The sequence below is a fragment of the Halichoerus grypus genome, chromosome 11 (genome assembly GCF_964656455.1).
Source record: "Halichoerus grypus chromosome 11, mHalGry1.hap1.1, whole genome shotgun sequence".
In the NCBI taxonomy this organism is placed as follows: Eukaryota; Metazoa; Chordata; class Mammalia; order Carnivora; family Phocidae; genus Halichoerus; species Halichoerus grypus.
The window spans coordinates 32,383,861-32,403,941 of NC_135722.1; positions in this window are offsets into that span (position 1 = coordinate 32,383,861).

The window sequence follows — 20,081 nt, forward strand, 5'->3', positions numbered from 1 at the left end:
CTAATGCCCTGATCTTGGTTTTGAATACCCTTCTTCAGTAAAAACAAACAAACAAAAAAACAAAGAACAGAGTTTTTAGAGAAATGGCTTACTGTAGGACTGGGGAAGAAATATATAAGATGATCCTGGAATATCTTGTATTGTCCAAAAGTAAGGAGTGTTTCATAAGGGAAAAAAAATAAGTCAGCATGATAGTGGTTTATCAAAGCAACACAGGAAACAACTAAAACAACTCCAAATGGCCAAAGCTGGAACATTTGAGCAACAAAGTAATATTATGTTAAAACCCAAAGGATAAAATGAGTATCCATGTTTCCATATTGATAAAAATAAATAAAAATCTAAAAAAATGGGAGAAAACAGCTAAATATCCCATGCAGAAGAATTCCAATAATTTATCTAGATGCTACTCCCTCAAGGAGGTAGAACATAACTCCCTACACCTTAAGTGTGGGCTGTATATAGTGAGTTCCTTCTGAAGAGTACACTATGGTAAAGAGGAAAAAAATAACTTTATAATGGAGGAACATGATAAACACTACTCCAGCCAGGTGATAAAGGTCAATTATGACAGTCTTAAGTCATGTGGAAAAGTATGAACCTTTGAAATGATGTGATGAAATGACTTTTTACCTCTGTAGTCTCCCCCCCACACCAAACACATGATCCCAGTCAACACATGAGATAAGAATAAGACAAATACAAACTGAGGGACTTTCAACAAAATACCTGACCAGTACTCAAGAGCTGGAGTAAGGAAAATTTGTAAAACTGTTGCAGTCAAGAGGAACCTAAGAATCATGACACATAAAAGTAATGTGGTAATACTGCATAAGATGCTGAAACAGGTAAGGACTACAGGTAACAACTAAGGAAATCTGACTAAGGTATGGAATTTGGTTAATAATAATAAATGAATATTGGTTTCTTAATTGTACAAATGTACCATACTAATACAAGATGTTAGTAACAGGGAAAACCAGGTGTGGTATGTATATAGGGAATTCTCTGTACTATTTCCTGAATTTTTCTATAAACCAAAATCTGGTTCTTTTTTTAAACTTTATTAATTTTTATTTTGATACTGCATTCATTTTGTGAATACACCATACTTTTTCCTTTTTTTTTTTTAGGTGTTGTTTTTGTTTTTCAAGTTTTTATTTAAATTCCAGTTAGTTAACATACAGTGTAATATTCGTTTCAGGTGTAGAATTTAGTGATTCATCACTTACATACAACACCCAGTGCTCATCACAACAAGCGCCCTCTTAATACTCATCACCCACTTAACCCATCCCACTGCCCACCTCCCCTCCAATAACCCTCAATTTGTTTTCTATAGTTGAGAGTCTGTTTCCTGGTTTGCCTCTCTTTTTTCCCCCCATTATGTTCAACTGTTTTGTTTCTTAAATTCCACATATGAGTGAAATCATATGGTATTTGTCTTTCTCTGACTGACTTATTTCACTTAGCATTGTACTCTCTAGCTCCAACCATATGGTTGCAAATGGCAAGATTTCTTTCCTTTTAATGGCTGAGTAATATTCCTGTGTGTGTGTGTGTGTGTGTGTGTTTGTGTGTGTATGTATGCCCCATCTTCTTTATCTATTCATCAGTTGATGAACATCTGGGCTCTTTTCATCATTTGGCTATTGTTAATAATGCTGCTATCAACATTGGGATGCAAGTATCCCTTTGAATAAGTATTTTTGCATGCTTTGGGTAAATATCTAGTAATGCAATTGCTGAATCATAGGGTTGTTCTATTTTTAACTTTTTGAGGAACCTCCATATTGTTTTCCAGTTTGCACCAGTTTGCATTCCCACTGACAATGTAAGAGGTTTCCCCTTTCTCCACATCCTTGCCAACACCTGTTGTTTCCTGTGTTAATAATTTTAAGCATTCTGACTGGTGTGAGGTGATACCTCATTGTAGTTTTGATTTGTACTTCCTAATGAGAAGTGATGTTGACCATCTTTTCATGTGTCTGTTAGCCATCTGCAAGTCTTCTTTGGAAAAATGTCTATTCATGTCTTCTGCCCATTTCTTAAAAGGATATTTTTTTGGGGGGGGTGTTGAGTTTGATAAGTTCTTTATTTATTTTGCATATGTCATTTGCAAATATCTTCTCCCATTCTGAAGGTTGCCTTTTAGTTTTGTTGATTCACTGTGCAGAAGCTTTTTATCTTGATTAAGTCCCAATAGTTTATTTTTGCTTTTCTCTCTCTTTTCTCAGGAGACATAACTAGTAAGAAGTTGCTATGGCTGAGGTCAAAGAGATTACTGCCTGTGTTCTCCTCTAGGATTTTGATGGCTTTTGTCTCACATTTAAGAATTTCATCCATTTTGAATTTATTTTTGTGTATGGTGTAAGAAAGTGGTCTAGTTTCATTCTTTCACATGTTGCTGTCCAGTTTACCCAACACCATTTGTTAGAGATTGTCTTTTTTCCATTGGACATACTTTCCTGCTTTGTTGAGTATTAGTGGACCATATAGTTGTGGGTTCATTTCTGGGTTTTTTATTCTGTTCCATTGATCTATGTGTCTGTTTTTGTGCCAGTACCATACTGTCTTAATCACTATAGCTTTGTAATATAACTTGAAGTCTAGAATTGTGATGCCTCCAGCTTTGCTTTTCTTTTTCAAGATTATTTTGGCTATTTGGGGTCTTTTGTGGTCCATACAAATTTTAGGATTGTTTGTTCTAGCTCTGTGAAAAATGCAGGTGGTATTGTGATAGAGATTGCATTAAATGTGTAGATTGCTTAGGTAGTATAGACATTTTAGCAATATTTGTTCTTTTAATCCATGAGCATGGGATGTATAACCTAAAACTATTCTGAAAACTTTATTTTAAAATATTATGTTGAGGGGCGCCTGGGTGGCTCAGTTGTTAAGCGTCTGCCTTCGGCTCAGGTCATGATCCCAGGGTCCTGGGATCAAGCCCCACATCGGGCTCCCTGCTCAGCGGGAAGCCTGCTTCTCTCTCTCCCACTTACCCTGCTTGTGTTCTTTCTCTGGCTGTCTCTGTCAAATAAATAAATAAAATCTTTAAAAAAATGTATTATGTTGAGACAGGGAAGGAAAAGAAGAAATAGAGAAGATGGAATATAAAGAGGAATCAAACTACTGAGATTATGGCTCTGGATTGAGCTGCACATGTCCAAATACTATCAGTTAATAGTGATGCAATCTATGTCGGGATTATTGTTATAATGTGTAATACTTTTGCCAAAATCCAAGCCTAACTCTTGAATGAACAGTTCTCCATCGGGAAGCAGATAATGGACTATGACAGTTGTAAACTCATTAAAGCTGGAACATGCCAGCCTATCTTACAACTACTATCACTTAACCCCTTAACCCCGAAAATAAAACAGAAAAAAAAATGCAGTTTTGTTAGTTATATTCATAAATACACAGACATATTTATATGGTTTAGACATAAGTGGTGTTTGTAACTTGGCTTTATTTTGCCAATTTAGGAGACTGCCAGGGTATATAGAAATTTTTTCATGGGACAAATATTTGTTTGGAAATCAGTGTGCTGGTATAACATGAAAGGTCTTATACATGAAAATTATTCTTTCAAAACTCTTTTATTATAAAAAAGCTTTGGAAATTAAAAATGTTCAGAACAAATACCTAAAATTAGTTTCCTTTTAAAAGCCATATATGGATAAACTAAATTACAATCTGGATTCAAAAAATCTAATTAAACTTGCAGTAGTTCAAACAGAAATCAAATCAAGAAATATTTAAATGTAACATACTTTGAAGAGAGAGGTAGATGCAAATTTAAATGAATAAGGACTGACCTTTTTTTTTTTTTTTTACACATTTCAGGTATGCAAACATTTTCATTTCTTTATTAATTTGTACATCAATGAAATTATATCATTTAGTTTAGTTTATAAAAAAGCAGAAAACTTGAATTTTTCTAAAGTTCACCTCGAGATTAGCTGTATTATTATAAGAGTACTCTAAAGACTTTTCCACACACCTGAAACTTCCAGGCTGATATTGTCCTTAGTTCTTGCAATCTCAGAATTAGTCTTTTTTCCTTACAGTTCCTGCAAAATTGTAAGCAAGGTTCTCAATGACCACACACTCATCTAGGAAAGGATAGTTACCACCAAGTGAATAATATGCTCGAATTGGACAGACTTAAAGGAGATTCATCAAGATAGTTCTAGAAAGTTATCTTACCAGAATCAGCAATCTAGGATTTGAGTTACTGCAGGGATCCACTTCCTATTTTATAGGAAAACTTTTATAAAATGAAAATAGTCTTGATTAGGTCTAGAAAAGATAAGCATTTGCTGACACATTTCCCCACTGCCTCATTTGCCTTCCTCCACTTTTCTCACTTTTATAAAGTTCAACTTTTCTTCAAAATCCAACTCTTCTCACATTTTCCCCCGTATTTCTTCAAACCACAGAAACAAAAGTGAACTTTCAAATTATGTCCATAATTTGAGGAAGAAACTTGTTTTTATCACATGTTGAATAAAAGTGCAAAGTTTGCTCAAATAACTGTATTTGTATAAACAGTATCCCTGAGAAATATTCAATTGAAGCTATTGAAAATTTGGTTAAATAATTATAGCTTAAAAACTTGGTTGCTTAGGTGCGCCTGGGTGGCTCAGTCAGTTAAGCGTCTGACTTTAATTTTGACTCAGGTCCTGATGTCAGAGTTGTGAGATCCAGCCCTGCGTCAGGCTCTGTGCTGGGTGTGGAGCCTAATTGAGATTCTCTCTCCCTCTCCCTCTGCCCCACCCCTCTGCTCACATGTGCTCTCTCTCTCTTTCTATCAAAAAATAAAAAAATAAAAAATAAAAAACTTGGTTGCATAAGAGAAAGTGGAATTGTGTAATAACCACTAAATTAATGCTGATTAATATGAAAAGGCTTACTGTATATTTCTAATATACTCAGAAGTATTGGAAAATGGTTGGATGGAGACAGATGTGAGTTTAGGAAAAATAGCATCAAATATTGACTTGGGTAAGTTTGTGCAGTTACATATATTTGAAAGCTTTAATTTGAATTAATATGGAATTTTATTCTAGTTTATATTATACCACGGGAGTAGATGTATATGTGTATACATGTGTGCATGTGTGTGGGCATGCGGACATGTATGAAAGATGCCTAATAAGACAAAGAAAATAAATGAAGCGGCAACATTTATGTAACTGCTGTCTACAACTCCCACCGATAATTCTGAGCCAGAATATAATATAATACTCATGTCCTTAGCTGCTGCTACTCCTAGAACACACAACACTTATAAATTTATATTCTTTCTTCCTGATCCAAGACTTACTTTTCAGACTATCCAGTATGTAGCAGAGATTTTTTTGTTTTTTCCAAGAGAGAAACTATCAAGGAGGAATGATGGAAGACTAGAAGTGCATCAGACCAGCATGTTTGGCCACAGGAAGAAGATCTATATTTAACAGAGATGAGGAATATACAAAACCAACATCAATAAATTCACTCCTTCTAGTCAGGAGGAAGCTATTATTTATTGGTTGAGGCAATGGTTTATGAATTCATTTATTAAACTTATTTATTTATTAGCCATCATCATATTCACAGAGAATAACTTAATATTATTCACACTAAAATGTTTGTAGCACTTGATCAAACCATATAAAATTAGGGAGTAGGTGGGTGGTTGCTTGACAAACAGGGTCCTCAATTCTCAATTGCAGAAAGCCATAGAAAATAAATCTACCTCCACAAAAGTTTACTGCTTTAACTATGATACACAGTCTTACAGAGATTATATTATTATCTTGAATTCTGCATGATTCTTCACACACTAGGCCTTGGAAAAGAGGGCTCAAGTTATAATTGGAATCTAAAAGTTTAACACTTTCCAGAAACCAATGATCTCTTCAGAAAATGCACAATTGTCTTTTTCCCAGTTTCAACAGAAAAGCGTATATACTTAACCTTTGTGTACACCACTTATATTTTGCTTCTGTCATACCTGCTCCTTTTAGTGTTTGTTTCTAGATAATTCCTGATTGCACGTGCATTGGTTTGGTCGGCAGGGCCGTATTTCTGCTTTCCCTGCTCCAATAGAGAAAGCTATTCATGGGAAGGGGTCCCAGAGTTAAGACCCTGTTAGAATAGTGTGTTACTATCATCAGGAGTTCAGTGGCTGGGAGTTATGAACACAAAACATTCATTTAAGGAACATTTTAGTATTTGGCGATTCATTCTTTTTCTGGACAAATGCAGAAATGTTTGAAAACTACTAATGAGAAAGGTCAGTTGGATTTTAGTGCCCTTGCTATGGGAAACTCCTGAACTAGCTAGCCCAGTTGATAAAGCTTTTTGCCTTAGACTTTGAAAGAATATTTTTAGCCCAATTCATTCATCCCAAGGCCCACTGCAAATGTGGTTTGTCTGTCATCTGTTTGCATCATGGATATATCACATTTGACCTTTAAAGTCAGCTCATGACCTTGTCAAGAATATAATAATTTCTCAGTGAAATGTGAAAAGAATCCATTGGTGTACTAAAATAGAATTTGCTCTCCAGTTGTGATAAAGCAACACCAGAAGTTTTTGTGCAAAGTAAAGTGCATCTGGTGTTGACTCTCATTAAATTTCTGCTACTATTATTATTATAATTACTCCTACTAAACAAAATCAGTTCATTATTTATTATGCATTTATTGTTTTTACAGTTTACCCAGCATTTTCATATCAGCTCACTTAATGATCATACCAAACTTGTGAGATCAAATTTATTCCTATTATATTGAAGCAAAGGGTTAGAATACAACTTTAGGATCTCATATATTCTTTCTTTCTTTTTCATTTTTTTTTAAGATTTTATTTTTAAGTCATGTCTACACCTAACGTGGGGCTCAAACTCACAACCCCAGGATCAAGGGTCGCATGCCCTACCAACTGAGGCAGGTAGGCGCCCCTCTCACGTATTCTTTAGACGCTATGAAATGAAACAAACTCAATGAATCAGAAAACTGAAAATATAAGACAAAAGACCACCTTGATGCCCTTCTTGTTCTGACCATGGTATCTCAAGACGGCTCTACCCAAGGCTGCTGCCTCATTCAGATCCAAGGCAAAACATGCTAACTGCTTTTATTTTTTGTTCAATGTGTGTGTGTGTGTGTGTGTGTGTGTGTGTGTGTGTGTGTGTAAAGCTCAATAAATATTTATATAAAATTTTAAAAATGTTAATCAAAATAGTCTTTAAAAGTGCTTTGGATACTTTAGACCCTTTTTTCTCCTTCAGTGAAGGCTAATAACATTTTTTTTTTAAGATTTTATTTATTTATTTGACAGAGAGAGACAGCAAGAGAGGGAACACAAGCAGGGGGAGTGGGAGAGGGAGAAGCAGGCTTCCCGCCGAGCAGGGAGCCTGATGCGGGGCTCGATCCCAGGATCCTGAGATCATGACCTGAGCCGAAGGCAGATGCTTAACTGACTGAGCCACCCAGGCGCCCCGGCTAATAACATTTTTATAACATATGGAAATATTTTTAGTTTTGACATTTTAATATTTCACAAATCACTAAATTCTCTGCAATTAAACGGTCTGTGGAGTTGTGGCTCTTTGTGGGGAGCTTCCATTCTCAATGTTCAGCAAATAAAGTGTAAAAGGCTTGGTATTATATATCTTTAATCATACATACTATTTGAAGAGCTTTTGATATCATTGGCTCATAGAGATTTCAATGTTGACATAATACAGAGTATATTAATAAAAATAAAGTGCCCTAAGGTCACTTTTACTAGTCCCACATTTCACTGACCTTGTTGTAATCTTGTGTAGGTATCACCAGGAAAGTAGCTGTCTGTATCCCACCCTGCTGTCCCACTTACAAACTGTGTGGTCTTGGGCAACCCATCGAACATCTCTATGCCTCAGTTGTTTTTCTCTGTAATTATAGTAACTTCCTCACTGAGCCATTATGAGGACTAAATAAAGTTAATTAGAAAAAGCATGTAGAACCTTCGGCTCAGGTCATGATCTCAGGGTCCTGGGATCGAGTCCCGCATCGGGCTCCCTGCTCCTTGGGAGCCTGCTTCTCCCTCTGCCTCTCTCTCTCTCTCTCTCATGAATAAATAAATAAAATCTTAAAAAAAAAAAAAAAAAACAGAAAAAGCATGTAGAACAGTGCCTGGCACTGAGTAAGGGCTTAATGAGTTATTATTGTTGTTATTATTATTAAAGATGAAGAGACTCTGAAGGAACAGAGAAGATGAAGGCACTGTTTCATGCAGGATGCTTGGTAAAGAGAGGTCCTTGGATTTAAACCCACACCTTAACACTTAATGAAGCAATCAGCCTACGGATACAGAAGAGAAGCATTGCTGAGCTTTTTCTTTCCAACTTCTAAAGGTTATAGGAAAAAAAAAAAAACCAATACCTTAGAATATTATCTATGCATTTAAAAATCTGATTTATTGCAAGTGATTTATATTTTTAAAAATAAGCTTTAATTTTTTTTTCTTTTTAAAAATATTTATTTGAGAAAGAGAGAGAGCATGCACGAGCGAGGGGAGGAGCAGAGGGAGAAATAGACTCCCCGCTGAGCAGGGAGCCAGAAACGGGGCTTAATCCCAGGGCCCCGACATCATGACCTAAGCTGAAGGCAGATGCCTGACCGACTGAGCCACCTAGGTGCCCCAAACTTTAATTTTTTAAAACCCTTAATCCTTGTAAGATGATTTCTCTGGGTACTATATTTCCTATTAATTTGACTTTATTTCAGAAATTAAGTATAATTAAGTGAGACACAGTTTTTAAATGAGCAAAGCAAAAGTACAGCATCACACTAAAATGCTCCTTTCCTGTATGTTCATTCATCTGCTCAATGCCTAACAATGTTTAATGAACATTATGCCCTAGCATGTCAAAACCTCAATACAACTATTCCATAAATGAGAATAAACAACTTACAAACCTTGAGCTAGACCATTTTGATTGAAAATATTTTGATTAATTTGTCTTTGTACACATTTATCTTTTCAGTCTATGAAATAGCTTTGTACCAGGAACAGAAAATCATTTTCACTTGTCAAATAATAATTATGCTGACGTCCTCTACATACCACCTTGTCTCCTCCTTGGGGATGTTTATGTTAAAACATAAGCTAAATTTTTCTGATACTACCCAGTAAGGAAACGGTGTTGATGTTATGTTTATAGAAATAGGGAAAATGGAAATATAGATGTTTACTCAGAAACACAGGCCAAGCTTATTAACACATACCAGATTTCTGATTTTTTAAGAAGAATTCTAACTATGTAGTATTTCTAATATAATATTTTCATTTGGAATGGACCGAATCATGTATCATGTGAGGAAATCAGGGAAAGGTGACATTTGTCTGCATCTGTGGAAGATTCAAGTAATATACACTAAAAGCTCAAATTAGTCATTTAGAAATTAAAAGAATATTATAACCATATAAACATATATTTAAATAGTTGCAAATTACAAATTAAATCAAGTTTACAAATGTACAAATTACGTTTGATAATTTCTTCATCTCAATCAGAAATAGCTTAATATTAAGTTTCTATGATACATTCAATAGAAAACTAAACCATAAAACTTGAATTATAATTTGGAAACTACAACAATATACTGTTATTGGCTATCAACATCTCTTGCATTCTTTGCCCTTTGTATATATGGGTGTAACTCCATTTTTCTTAAAACGTTTCTGGATTTTCCTTTAACATGTGAAGAAGCAAAAATTACTAGCAGAGGACAAATATGAAGCTTAAGCTTTAGTGTGGGTCTTAGACAATGGTTTCTTGGGCATGGATTGGTAGCTTTAATGTAACTGCCATTTCACTTGGAAATATTACTGTACGATTTAATGCCTATGGGAATGATTGGCTCTTATACTTAAACACTAGCATATTCAAAACAACATGGTAGTCAAGCCATTAAATTCTTCAGGTTTTCAGAGGAAGTTTCTGGAATAAGGAGCCTTCCCTTGGGAGTATCTGTTCCAACTGAAGCTAACCATACACCAAAATATCCATTGTTCAGATAATGACCTCTTAGTCACACATCAGTATCTGTTCTGTCAGGAGCCTCCTAATTATTAAAAAACAAAAAAAAAACAAAAAAAAAACAAAAAAACGCTAAGAGTAGTGTGTGACCAAGTTAAAATATTTTTATCAAGACAATTAGTGCTTCTTCTGCAGCACATATATTAAAAAAACTGGAACAAGACAATTAGCCTTCATTCTGAGACTAAAGAAAATATCTTCTTTTTTTTTGAAAATATCAATAGCACAGCTCAGATCATGTCACTAACCTGCTTAAACACATTTGGTGGCTTATCTTCCCTGAAAGAATAAAGGCTAAAAAAAAAAAAAAAAAGAATAAAGGCTAAACTGCTTGTTTTGACATTCAAATCCCATTGCAAATTGGCCCAACTTAACCTCCTTATCTTCCAATCTCTGTCTCACACAACCCACAGTCCAGCTACATTACTATTCAGTTGACAACTATGTTGAATGGCTGCCAACGGCTGTATGTTTTGCTAGATAAACTAGAACTGGCCCCTGCATTTAAGAACACAGAGTTTGGTGAAGGGAGTTATCCTAAGAAACTCATAAACAAAACAAAACAAAAAACAAAATACCTAATCTACCAAATATATGAAAAACATTCTAAAAATTCAGAGGAATTATTATTTAGTATCTCTGGTGGTTTGGGGGATGGCTTTAAAGACTGATTTTGCTTTCTCAACTGTAAGTTGCTTTCTCATGCCTTTCTGTGGTTGCCCATGATGTTCCCTTTACCTGTACTACATTTTCTCCTCATACTTCCACCTTATGGAAAAATCCTACTCATGAGGAGTTTGTGCAAATGTCTCCTCCATTAAACTACTTTCTCTGTAGCTTCCTTCCTACTTCTGTCAAAACTTATCACTCCCATCACTTTGTTTCCACAACATAGTATTCATACGTTTACTATAATACTGATCATGTTGCTTTTTAACAGACAATTTAAGTGTCTGTCTTCCCACTAAACAGTGCATGATATGTAGCACTGGTTAAGATCATACATAAGATTCTAAAAAGTGCTTTTTTAAAATAAAAAAAAAATAATGGCATTCTGAAAATAAATAGAACTTAGGAGATTATTTGAATTAGTTAGTTGAGTTAGTCAGTTAGAAATTCTGGATAAGATACTTCTAAGAAACTTTAGTTGCTGATTGTCTTTTCCTAGATCCAACCAATTATATGAGTAGGTAGGTTAAAACTAAGGAGGCTAATATCTTGAACCCAGTCTCCAGGGGATCAGTTTGTTTTATTCTGTTCCAACATCAGCTGCATCCCAAACCCTTAAATGACCTTTTCCTAAATGATTGCAATGGTAGCAACAGACTATGAGCATAAATGAGACTGTTTTGCCTACAATTACTAGTATAACTCCAATAGGGTTTTATGAGTGATCAAGCTTTCCTTTGATAAGCTGTATGTTGAGACCTGCAAGACTCTGAGGGACAGTAATAAAAATATAACTTCTATACGTGAGAAACACAGAGTAAAAAGAAATATTTTACTTATTTTTTACTAAAATATTTACTAAATGTTTACTAAATATTTACTAAATAATTTACTAAAATATTTTACTAAAATATTTACTAATATTTTACTTACATAGTTTGAATATATAAATCATTATCCCTTCCAGTAACTTAGAGAGTTTTATTGAATGAAATATATTACTATTCCACCATAATGGTATTCATGAACTTGATATTCATGGATTCTATATTCTTGACCACATTGAAAATACACAATATAATTCCACTTGTGATTTATTAACTTCCAAAGTTGAATAGTATGAGTCACTTAGCTTTAGATCAAAGTCGGCAAGAATGCATGATACTTTTCTCTCCTCAACTTTTCTCCATTCATCATTTAAGTAAATAATAACTCTTGAAAAGTCACACATGCAAACATTTCTTTTGAAAAATGGGCCCTGGCATAAGGCAGAATAAAAGTCCAACTGAAGATACTAGGTTAGATTAAAAAAATTAAGCCAATACATATAATACTTCCTTGGTTCACTGCCTGGGCATAACAGTTTTAGATACTCTTAAGAGAGAATTGTCAAATTCAGTGTTGATCTATCACTTGAACGTAATCTATAGTCTGCTGTGTATGGAAATAAGAAAAAAAAGTATTTTTTAAACTGTTTCAATTAGTTCTTTAGTCACTGTAATAATTTTTACAACATAGACGATAAAATGATAGTGAAAATTGAAAAGATGGCAAGCATGGACTGTGTCTACATGGTGTTATAAATGTAACTTTTAGGGACATTTGATTCAGAGGGAATTTTAACTGCTTTGGTAAATATTCCTGCAGTTTTGATTTGGGAACTCTTGGAAGATCTGAGATATATGGCTTATGAAACTGAAGCATCAGCTCTCAAAATGTTAAGAAATAAATTAAGGCAAAGGTGGATATTCAATAAAGATTTAAGATCTTTGTGGAGTGATGTTAGTCAAAAAAGGTTCAGAGATAAATTATGTTCTGAATTGCGTACTAATTCAGTATTTTGCAAGTGTCTGCTGTATAAGAATTGAAATAGCCCTCACACGGTGCACATATCATGGTTGTCTTGTTCAGCCCCATATCCCCAAAGCTTAACACGATGTAACACAGAATAAGTGCTAAATAAGTATTATGAAATGAATTATAGTAATTTACACTATGAGAGTACAGATAAGCAAACATATCATTGTGTTACATGATAAAGATTACAACAGAATAACAAACTACTGAGCTGTGTCAAAAAAAAAAAAACCTTCAAAGAGGAAGAAATACCTGAAGTATACTTGAGAGAAATTTTGAGAAAAAGAAAGAGCTTTCCAAGGGAAGAGGCAGATGGAGGAAATATTTCCTATAGTACCAAACAAAAATAGCTACATAAATCCTGATATAAACTGGTTTAGGGAACCATAATGGACTTAATTTGACTGAGCTCCAGGTTCAGATTCGCTTCAGTTAGAACCTGATTCATACTCAAACATTACAGTAATACCAATCTCTTGGCTCTGCTTCCTCTGGGTTTTCTCTATCATTAGTCTCCACAGACAGTCGCTGACAACACCAGGTTCTTGCCTTATGTTTGCATGAAGTCTCAGTTCCAGTCTCCTACCCTTTCTCCAAACTCAGAAGGTAAGCTCAGCATTCTTCTAACTAAGGTCCTCAAGTCCACTTCAATTGGACAGGCTTAGTCTCCCTTCTAAATCAGTAGGATCCTCTATGGTCATAAGTCAAGCTCTCTCAGAGAACATGGTTTTATCCACTAACATCATGATTAGAACGTGACAAAGCAAGCTTTCTTAGAAGAAACTCTGCTAACAGTTCCCATAAACCAGGGGAAATGTGTTCTGCTGCAACTGTGATACATCATAACTGCCAAGACAGGCCTTATATATTTAGTCCTAAAACCATCCACTGGAAAAAAAAAAAAAAATCAGTTTCTTCATATACGATAAAATCCACTGACATTTATGCCCTATGGTAACCTGAATATACAGAAACACAGGAAGTCATTAATATCAACAACTTCTGTAGCCACACCTTCTCAGAGTAGAAGAATCTTTAGCCCAGTTTCTAACCAGATGGTTAAACATGACATCTCTCAGTGGTTACACAAGTATAAATTTATGCCTAGGTCTGATCCCTGCATGAAATGAAAAACAGGAACATGAAGGACCCACATGGATTCCACCCTGAAATAGAACAAATCAGACAGGCTAGGCCACTCTGAGACCCCTGGAGGAGTTTCTGTAAACAGCCTAAGATTAGCCACTTCCTCCTCCCCCTACAAATTAAATAAAAATTTCTCTTCTTGGGAGGAAAAGAAAATCTCAATGTTGCCTTGGGGACACATTAAACTTCTATATGAGGCTTAATTTTTATCTATTTTAGCTGCAAAAGAGTATAGAGCCAGGAACCTTGAGAGCAGAGGTTAAGGCCACAGTTTTTAGACTTCCTTGAGTTAAGAATGATGGTTTGGCTGTGGCCCCAGCCTAATGTTACCAAGGCCTTGACTTTAAAAACTGGGGAAAGCTAAAACGGGTCTCCTAGAAATAGCAAGGTGTCTATCAACTGTACTGTTCAACACTATTCATTTAGCATTTGAGGCCTACTAGTCTATCCATACTTAATCTACCTTCCGCTATCCTACGACATAAATCGTTCACTCTCGCCAAGCAGACCTTTTCTTGTCACTCTCCTATCAAAAACTAGAAATGAGAACTATTCCTACTATAATTGATAGAAGAGTCAAATTAAATGAACAATATCCCATAAGGAATTCATTAGCCCAATAACTGAAATAATTGGAAGGAAGGCTAACCTCAGGCACACCTTAAAGTAGGGGCACAAATTATGTCATCAAAGAGTAGGAAAAGGGTTGATTCTCCACGAAAAATCCATAGTATTCATGCTAGAAGAGGTATGTATGTAATTGTGGCAAAAAATAAACTAACAAACACATGAATGCACAGACACACAAATGAATACTTTATGACGCCATATACTGTGGTCAATCTATGTCATTTCATTTCTTAGGAATGCCTTCCTCCTTTCTTTTAAACAGTCTGTCCCTGTTTAAAATTTCTTTCCTTTTCTATTCTCTTTGGGCCACATTGATCTATTTTTTCTGGAAGTTCAAAACACATACCCTTTATCATTGATTTTTCCTTTGGCACACACTATAATGGTTACCTCATTTTTCCCCTGAGTGATCAGTTCCAACTTACAAGCAACTTCTGTGTGCTATGAGAGTTAAATTCTAAAGTTCACTGCTGGAGGGGGAGATGAACCATGACAGACTATGGACTCTGAGAAACAAACTGAGGGTTTTAGAGGGGAGCGGGGTGGGGGGATGGGTTAGCCCGGTATTAAGGAGGGCACGTACTGACTGCATGGAGCACTGGGTGTTATACAAAAACAATGAATCATGGATCACTACATCAAAAACTAATGATGTATTGTATGGTGACTAACATAACATAATAAAATAAAACAAAACAAAACAAAATAAAATAAAATAAAATAAAATAAATAAAGTTCACTGCTTGATAGAAAACCCTTACCCTAAGAAATGGTATAATATACTGTGTTAGAACTTAGCAAGATTTAATTAATTCATCATGTGACTGAGGTACAATATTAAAATTCCAATCTGACTTTCCTGAACCATCCTAAATCCCTTACTATTCTCTAATACCTGCCACTTATACTAGAAGACTATGCTCATTACCAATCATTTGTGATGGCTCCCATATTTTGATGAGGGTATTCTGCCTTACAAAGGCTGGAGTCATGCAAAAGGCACAGATGCTCTACCAGGTGGGTTGAGTGAGATGACATGGGGACAGAGGGTACAGAACATAATGTGATATTTGTGGGGGATGAGGAGTCTCATGTGGATGAGGATTAAAATGGTGGCCAAGTCAAGACCCATGAGGATGTACATTAGAAAGCCTAAGACTGAAAGAATGACCCTACCTACTGCTAGGCACTTATAGATGAGAACTGAACAAGGGATACCACTGAGGTCTGGGATACCAGGGAGAATAAGGTTGATACCAGCTGTGCTCACACAATAGATACATTCATGGGTATGTATCAAAATACATTGTACATATACTACAAAACTGTATTTTGTATATATGTGTATATGGTACATTGTATATATGGTTATTTAGTAAGTATTAATGTAATAAATGAATATCCTGTCTAACACTAGGAGCAGACACCATGTTTTACTCTCCTTTTAATTAATTCCTAATATTTTTTTTTCTTAAGATTTATTTATTTGAGAGAGAGAGAGTGATAGAGAGAATGTGGGGGGAGGGGAAGAGGAAAGGGAGAGAGATAATCTCAAGCAGACTACCTGCTGAGCCCAGAGCCCAATGTGGGACTTGATCTCAAGATCCTGAGATGACCTCAGCCAAAATCAAGAGTTGGACACTTAACCGACTGAGCTACCCAGTTGCCCCTAATTCCTAACCTTGTACAATGTCTTACATTTTATTTTTTATTTTTAATTTTTTAAATTTTTTAATTTTTAATTTTTATTTTTTTCACATTGTTGACCCATAGATAATAAACAAGGTATACCTTTGAACTTCCACTAATTCCACTTATTCTCCTCACCATTTGTCTGTGATAAAATGTCCCTTTTAATTCAAATTTAAAAGTATCTGCATATGTATTTTATTGAGCTAACAGAACTTTACTTTTTAACAATTCATCATTTAAAGGATGACTATAATAAGGATATGAGATAAATTGTTGAGAATAGTTTCATTTGGCTTCCAAGGCAAAACAAGAAAAAAAAATGACCAAGCTCTCAGTGGTTATTGTGTTTTCACCAGAAATTATGAAATATGTAGCATTTATATGTATCAGGTGATTTCCAAAATTCATGCTCTTGGATCTGCTACAGAACTCACCACTTCTTTACATGCTTTTACATACACTGTGACCTTGGAAATAGAGCCTAAATTCTGAAATTTGGCTGGTGAGAGCCAAATATTCAGTGAAAAAGAAGAACTATGAGACACTGAATTATACTTAACTACTGTGGTATCAGAAAAGAATTCTGAAGAAAACATCAGCAGGACAGATAGAGGGAAACAATAATTTCTTCAGTGGTAATGAAAAATAAACCGACAAATAATGAGATCAGGATTCTTACATTACCAGAGATGTTTAGACCAATACCCCCAGATCTTTATCTTTTTGAAATTAATAAATCACTTTCAAGAAAGTTTGATCTAAAAATCATGTGGTTGCAAACATTAATTAGAAAACTCACAGTGATACGTGTATTTGTAGAACGCTTTGATTTTCAGATTCATTACCTCCAGTCTTCAGAGCAACTCATATGAATGGCCCAGCAATTTTTGAGTTGAGAAGCCACAAGGGAGTAATACAGTAGGCAGAATGCTGGAAGTGGGAAATGAGGAGACATCTCATATCCATTAAATATGTATTCCTGTCCCCGCACAAGTCATTGTTTTCATACATTTTCTCAATCCCATAGTCAATTCTGTAAAGTGGGAATCCCACCAAGAATAGGCAGAGATATGAAGTAACTTTCACAAGCTCTATAATCTATGTTTGAGTCATAGCCAGAGGTGTCCTATGGCAAAGCCCAGCCATCCTTTATTAGAAGTTAGAAGACACATGAGGGCCTGACAACACAAGATAGAGAAAATTACAGACTGACCTCTATATCTAATTATCTGTGTAATATTAGGCAAGCTACTCATCATGCTTTCTTGGCCTCACTGTCACATTCTCACATAAGAGAAGCTTGTGAATCTAGCTCTTCCCATCTATGAGTTTAGTCAAGTTAATCTAGATAATACATGATTGTCTCTAATATCTCTGCCTCCTTGTTTAGTGCACTATTCAATGTTCAGATAAGGCATCTCACTTCTAAAGGCTAGGTAATCTTTTAAAGATGAACACAGAGAAGACTTTCCTCTGCCTATTTTATGTAGAGTGGGAACAAAATACAGAAGTTTAATTTCCAGGACACACACAAAAAGTTTCCCTTTCCCAAGTCTCAATGAAGTAAAATAAAATTCTCAACTGCTTTAGAAAACCCATGACACCCTGAGAAGAGAACATTGTTTCAGGATGTCAGTGCTAAAACTAACACAGCCTCACAGGATCCAGGACAAACTACTGGCCTCATCAAATGCACTGAGCACCCTCTGGCATCATGGAACATCACTGACCAAGCAGCCAACTGAAACCAGGGTTCTCATGCAACCAACACCTGTTTTCTTTCCAGTGCCTCACAAACTTTCCCCTAGAAATGTCTCTCTTGTTAGAGAAAAGTGAGTGCTCACACACATCTCTAGGCTAACAAGAATTTTCTTTGAAGTCTGGCATTTTATTATAAAAATTAATTTGGGTATTTATTCTACTTCCTACCAAACCCTCCTTTATTTTAATATTAAACATTAATGGCGCACCTGGCACCTGAGTGGCTCAGTTGGTTAAGTAACTGCCTTCGGCTCAGGTCATGATCCTGGAGTCCCGGGATCGAGTCCCGCATCGGTCTCCCTGCTCAGCGGGGAGTCTGCTTTTCCCTCTGACCCTCCCCCCCTCTCATGTGCTCTCTCTCTCTCAAATAAATAAATAAAATCTTTAAAAAAAAAAAAAAACATTAATGGGATAACTTAGCAAATAAAATAAATGCTCCTGAAGTTTGTGACCTTTATTCTCTGCCTAGTCATGTATTCCAGGATGTGAACAACTGTACTTGAATTTGAGCAGCTCAGTTTGCTCTATGTAGATTATGCAATTTGCCCCAAAGGGACTGTAATCCCCAGAACATGGTCAATCACCACATTCTGGAATACCATTATGATATATAATCTATCCTATATTATATATTTAGAATAACAGCATTTCCTAGATACTTACTAGTTACAGGCATTATGCTAAATGTTTTGTTGTTGTTGTTGTTGTTTCATTTAATATTCTTAACTACTCTGTGAGGTAGAGATTTGTACACCTTTATTATATATCAGGAAATAGAAACATACAGAGATTCACTGAATTTTCTGATTGACAGAAATCCCACAACGAAGAAGTATCAGAACAACCTCTGAACTCCAATTTGACTAGGGTCTAAGCAATTACCTCTCTATTGTTGTTTATGCAGAATAATGATTTTAATTTACATAAAGATACTGGATTATTTTACAGGGTCTATTCTTAGGTAGATAACTCCTTCTATAGCAACCAGTCAGTGTTCAGTTAAAATGTGTAGCTCAAAAAATTATAAAAATAAATGCCATAGACTTTTGGATTAACTTATAGAAAGTAGAATGTGAGAGTATTAAATCTAAGATTATATTTGTAGTCTACATATTTTCTCCTCACAAATTAGAGCAAGAACTTTCTGTATAGAATTTTCAGAGAACATAAACAAGTATATTTAGCTTTTGAGAACTCAAATTATAGACCAGGAAAAAGCAAAGGACAAGCAAAATGAAAGCTGAAACTTGAGAATGTGAAAATAAGATACAAACTTGGGAAATGTAGGTAGTTCATTGGTCATCTAAAAATAAGCAAAACACCATTCTCAATAATAGGATCCACCACAGCTGACTCAAGGGACAAGCAACGGTTTTTCCAACATTCTTGAGCATGTCATGTAGCACAACGAGCTTTGAAAAAGCCCAACAGTGATGGTGAGACCATACATAGCCATAGGAAGCTGGGGGATCAGAAGGAATTGATGAATTTCCCTAGTGTGTAAATTTATATTAAGCTGTAAAGCAATCAGAAATTATGGTGACTTGCAGAACTTGCTGGATCCTCCTGATAGAGCCTTATTTTTTTTTTTTTTTAAGTAAATGCCTATAAAATTAAATCAGAGAATCTTTGAAAGATGTTCAGAGAGTGTACTCTGTAAGTCCCCTGTTTTTCAACTGAGGAAACAGGTCTAGAGTGGCTTTGTCTGGCTGGATCCACCCACCACCTATTCTTGGCCAGTGTGTCTCTTGTGAAGTTCTTTCTACTCCAGAGTAGAAGTTCAGCAGTGACTCAGGAAGAAACCAATCATGGCAGAGGGTTGGGATAGAAGGGTATAGCTGTGTCTTTTTCCTGTTTACTCAGTGATTTTCAGTGTACTCTGGGGTCAGAGCAGAGGCGAAAGCTTTGTAGTCTCAGCAGAAGCAACATGACTCTGAAGTCAGTAGCAGCTATTTCTCTCTTTTCATGCTGATAATCAGCATGTTCTATGATATTTTCCCCCGAAAACTTAGCCTAAGACCTTATCAAGCTGATACAATGATTTCTAGACTCTAGAATGTATTATACTTTTGAAGAGAAGAATGCTTGCAAGTTGAGTACATTTTCTATAACTCGTTATAAATTATCACTAGCATACCCGATTTTATACTTTAAGACGAGAACCCACCCACTATTTTATAGAGAGTCCTTTGTCAACTGCTTCCCAGAAAGAGCTTTATGAATAAAGATTGTGGCTGTATTT